This window comes from Protomyctophum parallelum (genome assembly GCF_964188405.1).
Source record: "Protomyctophum parallelum genome assembly, chromosome: 16".
Lineage (NCBI taxonomy): Eukaryota > Metazoa > Chordata > Actinopteri > Myctophiformes > Myctophidae > Protomyctophum > Protomyctophum parallelum.
The window spans coordinates 35811794-35823810 of NC_139711.1; the positions used below are offsets into that span (position 1 = coordinate 35811794).

General features: G+C 46.2%; 1 protein-coding gene across 3 annotated transcripts in view; it reads right to left on the minus strand.

The window, feature by feature from the left end:
* Positions 1–12017, minus strand: part of pcdh1b (protocadherin 1b) — a 280262-nt gene that overhangs the window by 244953 nt on the left and 23292 nt on the right. The window lies entirely within an intron of this gene.

Sequence of the window (12017 nt, forward strand, 5' to 3'; positions counted from 1 at the left end):
GGCAGTTGACCACACTGCTTACTCGCTTTTTATATTATTTATTGCAAGTGTGAGCATTTAAATCCATGTTTTGTATGTCATCCATGATTATTTGGTCTGGGTGCCTTTGGGTTCATGGTGTGTGTGTGTGTGTGTGTGTGTGTGTGTGTGTGTGTGTGTGTGTGTGTGTGTGTGTGTGTAGTGAAGGAGCCGAGACTCAGACCAGATGTTCACTGATGGACAGACACAGGCCCTCTTCTCCTCCTCTCGTCTCCTTGCATCCTCCTCCCTTCCCTCTTCCCTATTCCGAATCCAACCCCTCTACTTTACTCGACATGATCTAGATTCTAGACCTTCTTCATCTTTCCATGCCTGCCTGTCTCTTTATTATTCCTACTCCACCATCTCCTCTCCTCTCCTGCCATCATCACAACCCCCTTCCTCTTCCTCAGTCAACGGAGCACAGATTGATCTTATAGAATAGACAAACAAGAGGAACCCCAGACTGGCAGGCCATATGGAAGCATTATGGCTCCGTTTCCCAAACAGTGGGACCCAATTGTGGGTCACGGACCGATTTGTGTGTTGTGAGTGAATACCCTCCTCCTTTTGCATACATGAACACCTTCCGCGCTTTATAGAACGCGGGCTATGCAGTCAAACTGTTAAAAAGAAATGCAAACCATTTTTCCAAAACAATCAATAGAAATTCCGGCCTGGGCGGGTTAGCTCAACCGTCTGGGCACCTATGCTACCAAGCCAGCCAGACGGCATGCCACGGGTTCGACTCCCAAGCCCCGGCCTTTGCTACGTGTCACTCCCCATCTCTCTACCCCTTTCCTGTCTAATTACTGTACCCTATCAATAAAGGCAAAACGCCAAAAAATAAAAAAATAAAATCCATACATTTCACCAATGTAAATTTTAAGTGTAAGTAGCCGGTCTACATGCTCACACTATGGCGCGAAGCGACACGGTGTGAGCTTGTAGATCTGTTATTTTCACTAGTTTGGGTCCCGGGGAGACTCTCCTGAAAAGTTTGGGAACCAGCGCATTATGGGATACTTTTGCATAAAGTGGCGAGGCTATCACCTGTCACCCGCACATTATGACTTCCAACGCCCAAATATGGACATCTGTCTCTCGCTTCAGGTGTACACAGCACAACAGTGTTTGTTACGTTGGCTGGGGCCTTGTGGAGCTGCATAGTAAGAGAGAATAGCTTGTGTCTAAAAAAAGAACTCTTCTCCCTTAAGACCTGGTTAGTTAGAGAGAGAGAGAGATGCAACCATGCATGTGTGTTACATTACACGTAATTAAGGGTGTGCAGGTGCACCTGAAAGTAGTAGATCTCCGCCTACTGTAAGCGAAGATAGGCAGAAATATCCAATCGTCTTGAGACTAATCTGGAAGTGTTTGTGTGCGTGCAGACCTGCGCACGCGTGTGTGTGTGTGCCTTGTGTGACCCCAAGCAGACAAGGTAGGGCTGGTAGCAGGTGGTTGGACGCAGGAGGGGAGCACACTCGTTGCCCTGGCCTAGAGCGAACACATGTTCACCCACCCACTCACCCATTCGCTCACGCACACGCACACCCACACATGCACGCACGCATGCACGTGCACATGCACTGACACACGCACACACACACAGAAACAGCCTGTGTGGCAGCAGGTTATGTCTGGCGATGTTTGGTATGGGCTTAAGAATGATGCATGGAGCTGGGAGATTGTGTGTGTTTATGGCTTGCTCAGACAAGTCAGAATCACATTTGTTTTTTTTGCATTTAGCCACCTTATTTATGGAAACGCTATGCACAAACTATGTGTGTGTACGCGTGGCTTAGCAGGAAAATGAGTCCCTGGTTGCTTCCCTTCCTCCACCTCCACACATCGCCTTTAGTCAGAAGAACTACCTATTTTCCCCGCTCCCCTCTGCATGTCCCACTACTCCTGCATTTACAGCAGCTCCAATCGTTTTGTTCCTGCATGGGTTTGTGTGTTGGGGGGGAGGGGGGGCTCCGTGCCCTCAGGCAGGATTCCATTCCACTTCACTTCCAACCACGGAGCAGGTGGCAAAACAACAGTGTCGCTCAGAGACGCATCCACTCCCTCCATCTCTACGCACACACGCGCTCGCTCGCACACACTCTTTTGTATTGAGAATAATTCTTGGTACTGGATATAATTTCCAGCACCATACACTCACTGCTACCGTGCCTGAGGGGGTGACACTGGGGGGAGAGAGAGAGAGAGAGAGAGAGAGAGAGAGGTGGTTGAAAAGCGGACTATACTCTGCAGTCCTCACAGATTGTGTGTCATCGTGTACCATAACCTAGAAGAAGTGATGGCAGCCTGGCTCTGTCACTGCTGCTGACCCCCCGCACCAACCTGGGCCCTGGCATGCACCGCAGGCCAATCACTGCTCTCTGTGTGTGTGTGTGTGTGTGTGTGTGTGTGTGTGTGTGTGTGTGTGTGTGTGTGTGTGTTACACACTCCTTTTGGAGGTGGCTGGTGGTCGCATGTGCAGGAAGCGAGAGCCTAAACAAAAAACAGGCTTTTATTAACATCTAACCGGCTGTAAATGCTAAATGCTAAATGTAGCTAACGTAGAAGATGTTATGAAAAACCTCCTCTTGAGCATGTGTGTGTGTGTGTGTGTGTGTGTGTAAGCGCCTGGATGATGCACACAGAGAGAGAAAGAGAGACGCAATGGGACAACAACAGTTACTGCCTCTCTCTCGACGTCTCTCTCACCCCCTCCTCCCCAACTGGTTAAGACAGATGGCCGCCCACCTAGAGCCTAGAGTTTTAAGTTGCCACTGTCGCCAGTTCTTGCTCATGCGGGAGTTGTTGTGTCTCTGTAAATGAAAGAGAGCGATCTTGACTTGACATGACAATTTTTGTTTGTGATCTGGAGCAATATGAATGAAATTGATGGCCTCAATTTTATTCCCCCTTACTCTCCTGGTCTCGGGTAGGGGGGATGGATTATCGTAGAAAAAATAGAATATTTAATAGTTAGGTCATAGCACAGAGAGGGAGAGAGACAGAGTCACAGAGAGTGTAATTTACTATTCAGAACAAGTGGGCGTTGAACCACGCACGCACGCACGCACGCACGCACGCACGCACGCACGCACGCACGCACGCACTCTCTCACACACACACACACACACACACACACACACACACACACACACACACACACACACACACACACACACACACACACACACGTGTCTATCAAGACTAGCAGTGCAAGTTCAAAGTGAGTCCTCAACAATCTCCTAGTAGTGCATGGCCATAGTGATTAGAGCTCATTAGGATTCCATTGTGACAGCCAGTCAAAGTGAGGTCCCAGACCTGTTTTTGGCGTTCTACACACCATGTGATCTCTCCCCACTCCCTCTGTCAACTGCCAGCCTCCTAACACAGGCTAACGTTTTGCTAGACAAAGTCCCTGGAATGTAAAAACGCTGCAGTGAAACAGCAGCCTACCAGGACGATGTATCGTTGACCTGGAAGATTTTTGCCATTAGTAAACCACTTAAGCCATTTATACTGGGACACTGGGGTTAATGTGGTTAACGTCATTAATAAATAGACATAATAACATCATGACAAAACGCAGCATCAATAGCAGATCTACAAACTCACAAGGTGAGGTTTTCGATGGGCTATCTTCAGTGTTGTGGGGGTCCGGGGGGACTCTACTCGAATTCATATTTTAGGTCTCGAGCTAAAAGGGTGGGGGAAGCAGTAGCACTGCAGCAGACAATGTGCAGAATTAATTTCTTATACATTTATGCTGCAATGAGGATCTTCCACCCTGGAACACTTCCCAGTTTGGAGATAGTGGCCCTGAATCAACACAGATCGCTCTACTCCACCGCAACGCTTTATCTTATTTAGACTAATGCCTCTGACCTTTCCACTAACGGAGTGTTTGCTAAGGAGGTTAGAGGTGGAATGGGGCCCTCAGTGACGGACAAAGCTCTTCTCACACGCAGACAGGGACGCCTATTGTCTCTGTTCACCTGTCTGTCTGACATACTGTCTGTCATTCTGTCTGTCTGCCTGTCTGTCTGTCTGCCAGCCACATACAAGACAGTTACACCCCCAGGGTAGAGACACACTGACACTCGTTACATTGCACATTACATTGTGTGTGTGTGTGTGTGTGTGTGTGTGTGTGTGTGTGTGTGTGTGTGTGTGTAGATATGGATTTACACATGTATGCACGCGCACACACATGGCTTGACGTGATTATCTTCTGCTGAGTGATGCGAGTGCTCAGGAATCTGTTTATTATTAAAAAAAAGAGAAAAAGAAAAAAGAAACCCTACTCGAGGGAAGAAAGAGCTGAAGGGTTCCATTGTATGTTTCTGTGACAAGACAGCCATTCCCTTTTTCCTCTGTCACCGATTCCATCCCTGCTCTGTCTCTGACACAGACATGTCCTAGCCAGCCCTGACATTCATCCAGCACCACGGAAAGAAAGCCTGAATTCCTTCCGCATTCATAATAAGACCGATTCTTTTTTTCCCTTCCTCCTGACCTCAGAAAACTCCATCTCCAGAAGTGTTAAGTGTTCTTAAAACTGAAAGACTGCCGCTCAACGGTGGCTACAGCGAAAGGGTTTGACCTGCCATTACTGCATCACTTTTCAGGCGTGTATGACTCACAAGGCGTGAGAACCAAGAAGGGTTTTTCTTTTCAGTGTCTAGGTCGAGGACACGCAGGTGTCAGACATGTGGCTGTTGACAGGTGCACTCTAAATCCGATGTAGGGATCCACACTGTGATCTTCTGCTTAAGGGAAGATCTTTGGAACCGGTAGACCATCATGTCACATAATAAAAAACTGGCTGCAATGAGCCCTTATATTAAAACTAAACACTTTCATATCTGTCGGGGTTGTAACCGGTGGTGAGGTGAGGGGAGTGATTGCATATTGTGCACATGCAATGCAGCTGGCAGCACGACTGATGCAGGCACTTAAGTTCTTATTTGGGCGCGTATACAAGAAGGTGAGCCTCACTCCCCATGAAGACCATATGGCTCTACAGTCACATGCTGACATGCCTTAATTTCATTTTTGAGTGGTGCAACCACTCCTATAACCAGGAATGTCCGCATGTATCATGTATCATGTATCATGTATCATGAGCACGAGTGGTGTGCGCATGCGTGAAACCAGCAATGGCCAGCAATATCCGCGCGTGTGTGTACAATGCGCGCCTCACATCTTGTGCTAAATAAATAGCGTCAATGCTAGCGAGCTAAAATATAGCCATCATTGCTCTAGAAAGCACCAATGTTTCCATCTACACCACCGGATAATCAGCAAAGACCTCCAAACATCGCGCTAATTGACCAAACCATGGAGAGCTCCGTAGATTAGGAGTTATTGAAGCTTTTAGTCTGCCTGTATAATGGGAGGTGGACGGCAGCTCGCATGTGCGATCCGGGCTAGGTACGCTAAAGAAGGAAAGGCCGACCCCCGTGGACGGAAGCTCGCATGCGCGATCCGGTCTAGGAGGTATGCTAAAGAAGGAAAGGCCGACCCAAAATAATAATGAAAAAATAGTTCTCAGCGACGCGGATTGATATCCATAATAAAGAGAGAGAGAGAGAGAGAGAGAGAGAGAGAGAGAGAGAGAGAGAGAGAGAGGAGGGGGGAGAGAGGGGAGTTGCACCACTCGGTTCACACAGGTGTGATTTTTACTATAATTCTAGTCTAGTCTATTGTACAGTTACACATGCCACTGTTAATTACAACCTTTAGACAGCCCCCCCTGTTCAGAGTGACAGCTGTAGTCATCTGTCTATCAAATGTCTGTAGAATAAGGCCCCCCGTCTCCATGCATTCTCTATGATCACTGTGATTGGCATTGCTGGAGTGATCTCCACTAATCAGATGGAAGCAGCAGACAGCGGTCACTGGCGGTGTACCGTCACCAAAATAGTAGGACCCTGGGAGGGTCCTCGCCGATTGCCGGGGAATATTTGCCTGGCAGAAATTGCATGGTGGATAACGTCCTCATCCAAAAGACACGCACACGCGTGCACGCACGAAAGAAAGATGTACTTTTCTGTGGAATGCAGAATAAAAGAAAGGATGTTGGCAGTCTGCGCCTTGCTCACAGGTGTGGAGAGACAGCATCAGTTGCGGCCGGGTAATGATTCTCATCTCATCACTGTATCACCCAAATTAAAATGGAGCCGCTAGGGGTTCTCATCTTTCACTTTCCACATGCAATTTTATGCGGTCTCAGTTACATACGCTGTCCCTCTTTTCATCATTGCCCCCCAAGGCCCACTTAGGGATTTCCTTGAAGAAATGGACACTCATCAGCTTGTTTCCAGAAGATGGCCCTCCTCTCTTCTACATAGGACGAGTATCTTCATGTTACTGAACTTCTGTCCTCATTCGACCTCTCCTTATCTTATCTCCTTTAAGGAGATAAGGACATGGTGTCGGAGCTAGTGTTCTCTAGAATCTGCTCCCACTCTAACCTCTCTGTTACTGGTTCTCTGACCACCATTTTTTTAATATTCTCTATCTCTCTCTCTCTCTCTCACGCTCCACTCTCCCACCTAAACCTATCCAAGCTCAATATGTCACAATTAACTCAACCGAACCTGACATCTCCATTTTCTCTCTCATGGAAAAATGTCCTCTCCCACTTTAATTTCCTCATGTCTGCTCTCCTTTCTATGCTAACCTCCTTCCTCCACAGCTGAAGCTTTCGCACCTACTTTGATAAGATGGATAATAATGACAGTCCCTTCTTTGCACCAAGCAAACGTCTGACTCATCTAATGCTAAACCCTAACCCTATCACGCCAGTCTTCTTCTTCCTCTCCTCCATCTCCAGATGAGCGTATCCTGAAACTGCTGTCATCCACCAGACGACCACCTGTATTCCCGTACTCGATCTTCCAGACCATTGCCCCTGACCTACTTCCATTCATTACCACCATCGTCAACACATCTACAACCTCAGGCTGCGTCCCATCTGCCTTCAAGTCAGCCAGAGTTACTTTACTGCTCGTCAAGAAACAGAATTGACAACGGCGATGATTACAGTATCCAGTATCAGACGTGTTGTTTCCATCCCGCTCCTTCTCCATCTGTCCCATAACAAGATGTTGGATCCCACCCAGTCCGGATTCAAACACACTGCTCGCTATATCATACAAGCACTCCACTCCGCCTCCCACGTGTGGTGTGATACCGTATCCCACAGAAGATCTAGCAGATGTCAAGGTATGTTTTGCTTTGCTCTGCTTACATGCTCTCCTATCACTGTAATGCTTCTGACACTCAACTGTTGTTCTCCTCTCCTCCCCTCCCTCCCTCTCTGCCACACAGGTTGAATAGTGCATCGCTGCATGCTTGGCTGACATCTCACAGTACGTGGATGTCTTCCAAAACCACAAGCAGAAGCTCAAAGCAAACAAGTCTGAGCTTTTCTTCCCTGGAAAGTCATGCCTCCTGCAGGATCAACCCCCTATAGCACCTGTTTAAAAATCCTGGGAGTGTTCCTGGATAGTTGGCTCAGCTCAGAGTAATATAGTAAGAGAGTGGCGACACTAGCACTGTGTAACAATGGAATGCGGAAGTGCTCATTCTATCTCAATGGGATAGTTCCAGCCATAGGAGCAATGTTAGGAACTATAGCCCAGGGCACCCGCTTCGCAGCGAGATCAAAGCGTGTCGCTACTCTACTACTCTACACTCTGGCTCGGCTGTCCTTCAATGCAGCGATTGATTGGTTACCAAATGCATGACTATTGATTAATGATTTATTACATGATTAATTAATCAATCACGTAGGTGTGAACTGTACAACATCTGGAGGGACAGACTCTCACCAGGAGTATGCCCAGCTCTTTGTCAAAAAATTTAAATCTTGACAAATCTTCTCTTATGAGGGTCTGTGGCACAAAATCGTGGCCAAATACATTTTAATTTGGGGGTCCTAGCTTTACATAAGAAAGTTTGAGAATCACAGAGTTATATACTATAAAGATGTATGCTGGTTCACATACGTATATATGCTATGCATGTTATTTGGATAGACAGCTCCTAATGTTTGCCAATCCATAAATGCTAATCTTCACAAGGTCAATGTCTGTCTGTTTCTCTTTCTATGCATCTATCCATCGTGTTGTTTAGAGTTTAGACAGACTTTGCAGCTCTTAATTATTTTCTTTGCCATTTACCCTCATTTACCCGGTTGTTTGTCGACTAGGGTTCATGCCACTTAGCCTACTCCGATCTTTCACTTTGTAAGTTGCTCGGGATAAGAGCTTCTGCTAAATGCCTAAATTGTAAATTGTAAAAGGGAGAGATAACCCACATTAGCAGAGATGTGGTTGCAAAGATGATCTGCCTTTTGATTCCAATTAGTCCAGTAATGCCACACTGACAACTGTGCCATGAATTATGCATACTTTCTGTGTTTTCTGCACGCCCACATTACTTTCTTCTCACCCTGCTGAAGTGGTTGACTGGACACACCCAGAAACCTATGGGTGTGTCCAGTCATGTGCTGTCCGGAGTGCGAGAACTTACGTCACTGTTTGAGCGCTACAGGAGTGGGTGTGGCTGGCCGAGACCTGGCTAACAGAGAGCACACTAAAGATAACAATGGTATTCAGGTCAACACAGACAGTCTCATGACATCATCTGCTAATCAACTCCCATTTGCATAATGAACTCAGAGAAGAGAGAGGCAGAGGCGGTGTGAGTGACAGGGCAAGACGGATTCTGATGGACGGAAAGGTCAGGCAAGTCAACAGCAAGCAGGAAGTTACAAGACAAACGAGTGAGAAGAGGACGTCAATGCATTTTGCCTAAACAAACACTGCAGCATAGAGTGCATAGCTGGACCCAGTGCATATATACAGTACATATAAATACACACGCCCCCACACAGACGCATTGAAATGCAGGGTCGGCCACGCACAACCGCAAGCCCTCACTGATTCAAAGCTGCAGTGCCTTCCTTGAGGACAGACATGTGTGCGTATTTATTGATCTTAGCCTTAGTGTTTTCCTAATAAAGATTATTTTCTTTTGATGTTTTCTCCACCCTGCCGTGTAAAACATCTTTGGGTACTTGGAAAAGCACTACATAAATTTGAGATATCTCACACACACACACACACACACACACACACACACACAAACCCCTTTTCTTTCAAAGGGCAGAGTGCTGAGGGGGAATCAAACACACACACACTAGAGGTACAGTATTCTGCGTCTCTGTCTGATGATTGGGAACTGGGTGGGGTTGGATGGGAGATGAGGTGATGTGAGTATATCGCTAATGAGATGCAACACTTTGAACGTCTGCTGCGTATGGCCAGCACAACAAAGCCCCAAAACCATCTCTCAATCACGTTCGCCCTCTCTCTCTCCCCTCACATATTCTCTGTGTTCCTTCTACTCCTTCTGTGAGTGACCCTGTGTGCCCCCCCCCCCCCCCCACAACCACCTCGATCCCCACTGCCAAACCTTATGCTCATCTCTGTATCTCTCCACCTGCACCGCTTGGCGCCGTGAGTCAGCACGCACGCACACACAGGCCAGTTCATCTCCATGGAGACGGAGCAAGCTGCAGGCTGTGTTGGTCAGTGCTTCGGCAGACTCGACGCAGGAAGGTTTTTAATGGGATATTTTAGTGTTTTTGTTGCCGTTTTCATGTGGTTGTGGTCTGCTAGAAAAAAGTTGCAAAAATCTGGGAGATGGGGAGAGTTGGAAAAACATGTCTTTTAAATATTTCATAGATGTATGGATCAAGACGATCGATTTTTTTACATTGGCCATTTTAGCAATTTAAGGTATATATTCTAGCGCTGACCTGACCTCACCCCACCCCACCACTTGAACATGAACATATTCTTTCACAGCAAATGTTTTTTAACTGAATTTGCTTCTGGGAGGCTCCTGGAACATCATATTTTCAGATGGGGGTCTGCAGCCGAATATATATCATTTCGGGAGTCCTTGACCTGAAAAGGTTTGAGAACCACTGATATAGAAACACAAGTTGTTCAGAAAACTGGTCACGGGTAAGCTTAATGGCTTAATGATACACCCTCTACCTGGCTCTCCTCCTTGTCCTCGTCACCTCCTCTGCCATCCACTCCCAACATATGACACTCCTGGCTCTAGTGCCTGCTCCCAGCCTGCGCCCCTCCCCCTTTGTGTTGGCATCATTTGTTTTTTCTATCTAGTTCTGTCTGTTATGGTAGCTGTCAGGACTTGTCGGGAGGAACCAGGCGGTTGGAATGTGACAATGTTTTCTTCCTCCGTTGTTTGACATGAAACAACATCTCAGTTGCTCACAAAGCCAGATGTCACCAAGTTACACAGGCAGGAGAGGTGGTGTGATTGAGTTACATTTGCGATGAAAAGAGAATGATTGGCCTGAGCCCAGGTGTATGGATGTTGAAACATTCCCTCGAAGCATAATGCATGTTATATTTTTTAACCAGGGCTATATTTCCGTAGTTGTTATATTAATATGCTGATGGGTTAGGGTAAAAAAGTTGGCATTTACTTCATAGTGGTTAGAGCTATGCCTTGTCATGTGGAAGGTTGTGGGTTCGGAACCTGCCTGGGGTCGACGTCAGCAAGAGCATGCGGTCGCAACGGGTTCCTAACGCCAAATTAAATGGGTTCAGATCTGAGCCAAGTCTCCTGAGGAGGGCCGTCTGAAGCCTGTCCTGGACGGGGTATCCGGGCGTGAAACAAATCCACCCCATGCAGCTGTCAGTACGATCAGGCTAATGCAGATGAAGTATAATAACATGATAATGGCACGGCATAACTAGGAAAATGCTCTCAAGCAAAGTAATGGAAAAATCACGGCCCCTCACGCATTAAGACATTCAAATTAAGCTTTTAAGTGTTGTTAGTAACAAGGTGATGAACTGAACCATGTGTATGGTTGTGGTTAGTCATCACAGTTGTGCCATTTTATTTGTGTTGAGTTTTAGTGTTAATATATTGTGAGTTAGAAGTTAACAGACAGGATGATAATGAAAATGGAATACTGTACCTCAAGTGTTCGCCTCCTATTTGAAGACGTTATGCTTCCCATTTGACCAATCCCAATGCCCACTGCCCATTGAATTCAAAAAGAGTGATTTTAACATTGTAAACAACATTTTTATTGAAAAATTGGCTTTCACTATAAAAATGTACATTTTCTTTCCCAGTACATGAACTTGCAAAAATATGGATCAAACACACATCAGAACAGAAGTATAAGGCAGTAAGTATGCTGTCAAGAGAAACTGGGATTGGGTCACTGCAGCTTTAAATCCAGTTGAACTAACAGATGGATCACCAGCCACACGGCATCCAGTGAAGTGAAGCATACTGCAGCAACTCTAAATGACCTTTGGTCATTAAACTCACTGTAGCGGGCTTCAACAAGCTAAATATTAACCATATAGAGGCCATGTGGTACAAATAGTTCAATGCGGGATGTCGGAAGACAGTGAGTTTGCTGCGTGTGGCAGATTAAACGCACATTAAATAAACTGTGACAACATTAGCAGGTTCAAATGAAGTATGATAAAGACTATGAAATGTTGGGTCTCGCTCTTGTAACATATTTTCGCGGTGAACAAGGTAGCCCATTTCTATTCAGAACCCAGGATGCACTGAATATATAAAGCACATAGGAACAATGTTGTGATAGAACAAACAAACATGATGGGAAAACTGAAAGAAACACAACACTAGCAAGACAAAATAATGTTATTCACATATTTACACCTTGCAAATCACTGTATCTCGCATATGATTGTCTCATAAATCACAGAAACATGTCAAACAAAAAGACAACAAAGCAATTCTCTTTTTTGGGGGCATTCTACACGCTGGGGTTGCAGAATGCAATCAACCTCGCTCGCTCGTCTTTTCTAGAGGCTCTCGCTACACAGTGCATGTGACATCATTCACAGCTCGCCAGGGGCTTCAGTCCACAACTCATAAATTTGCAATTCTGTGGT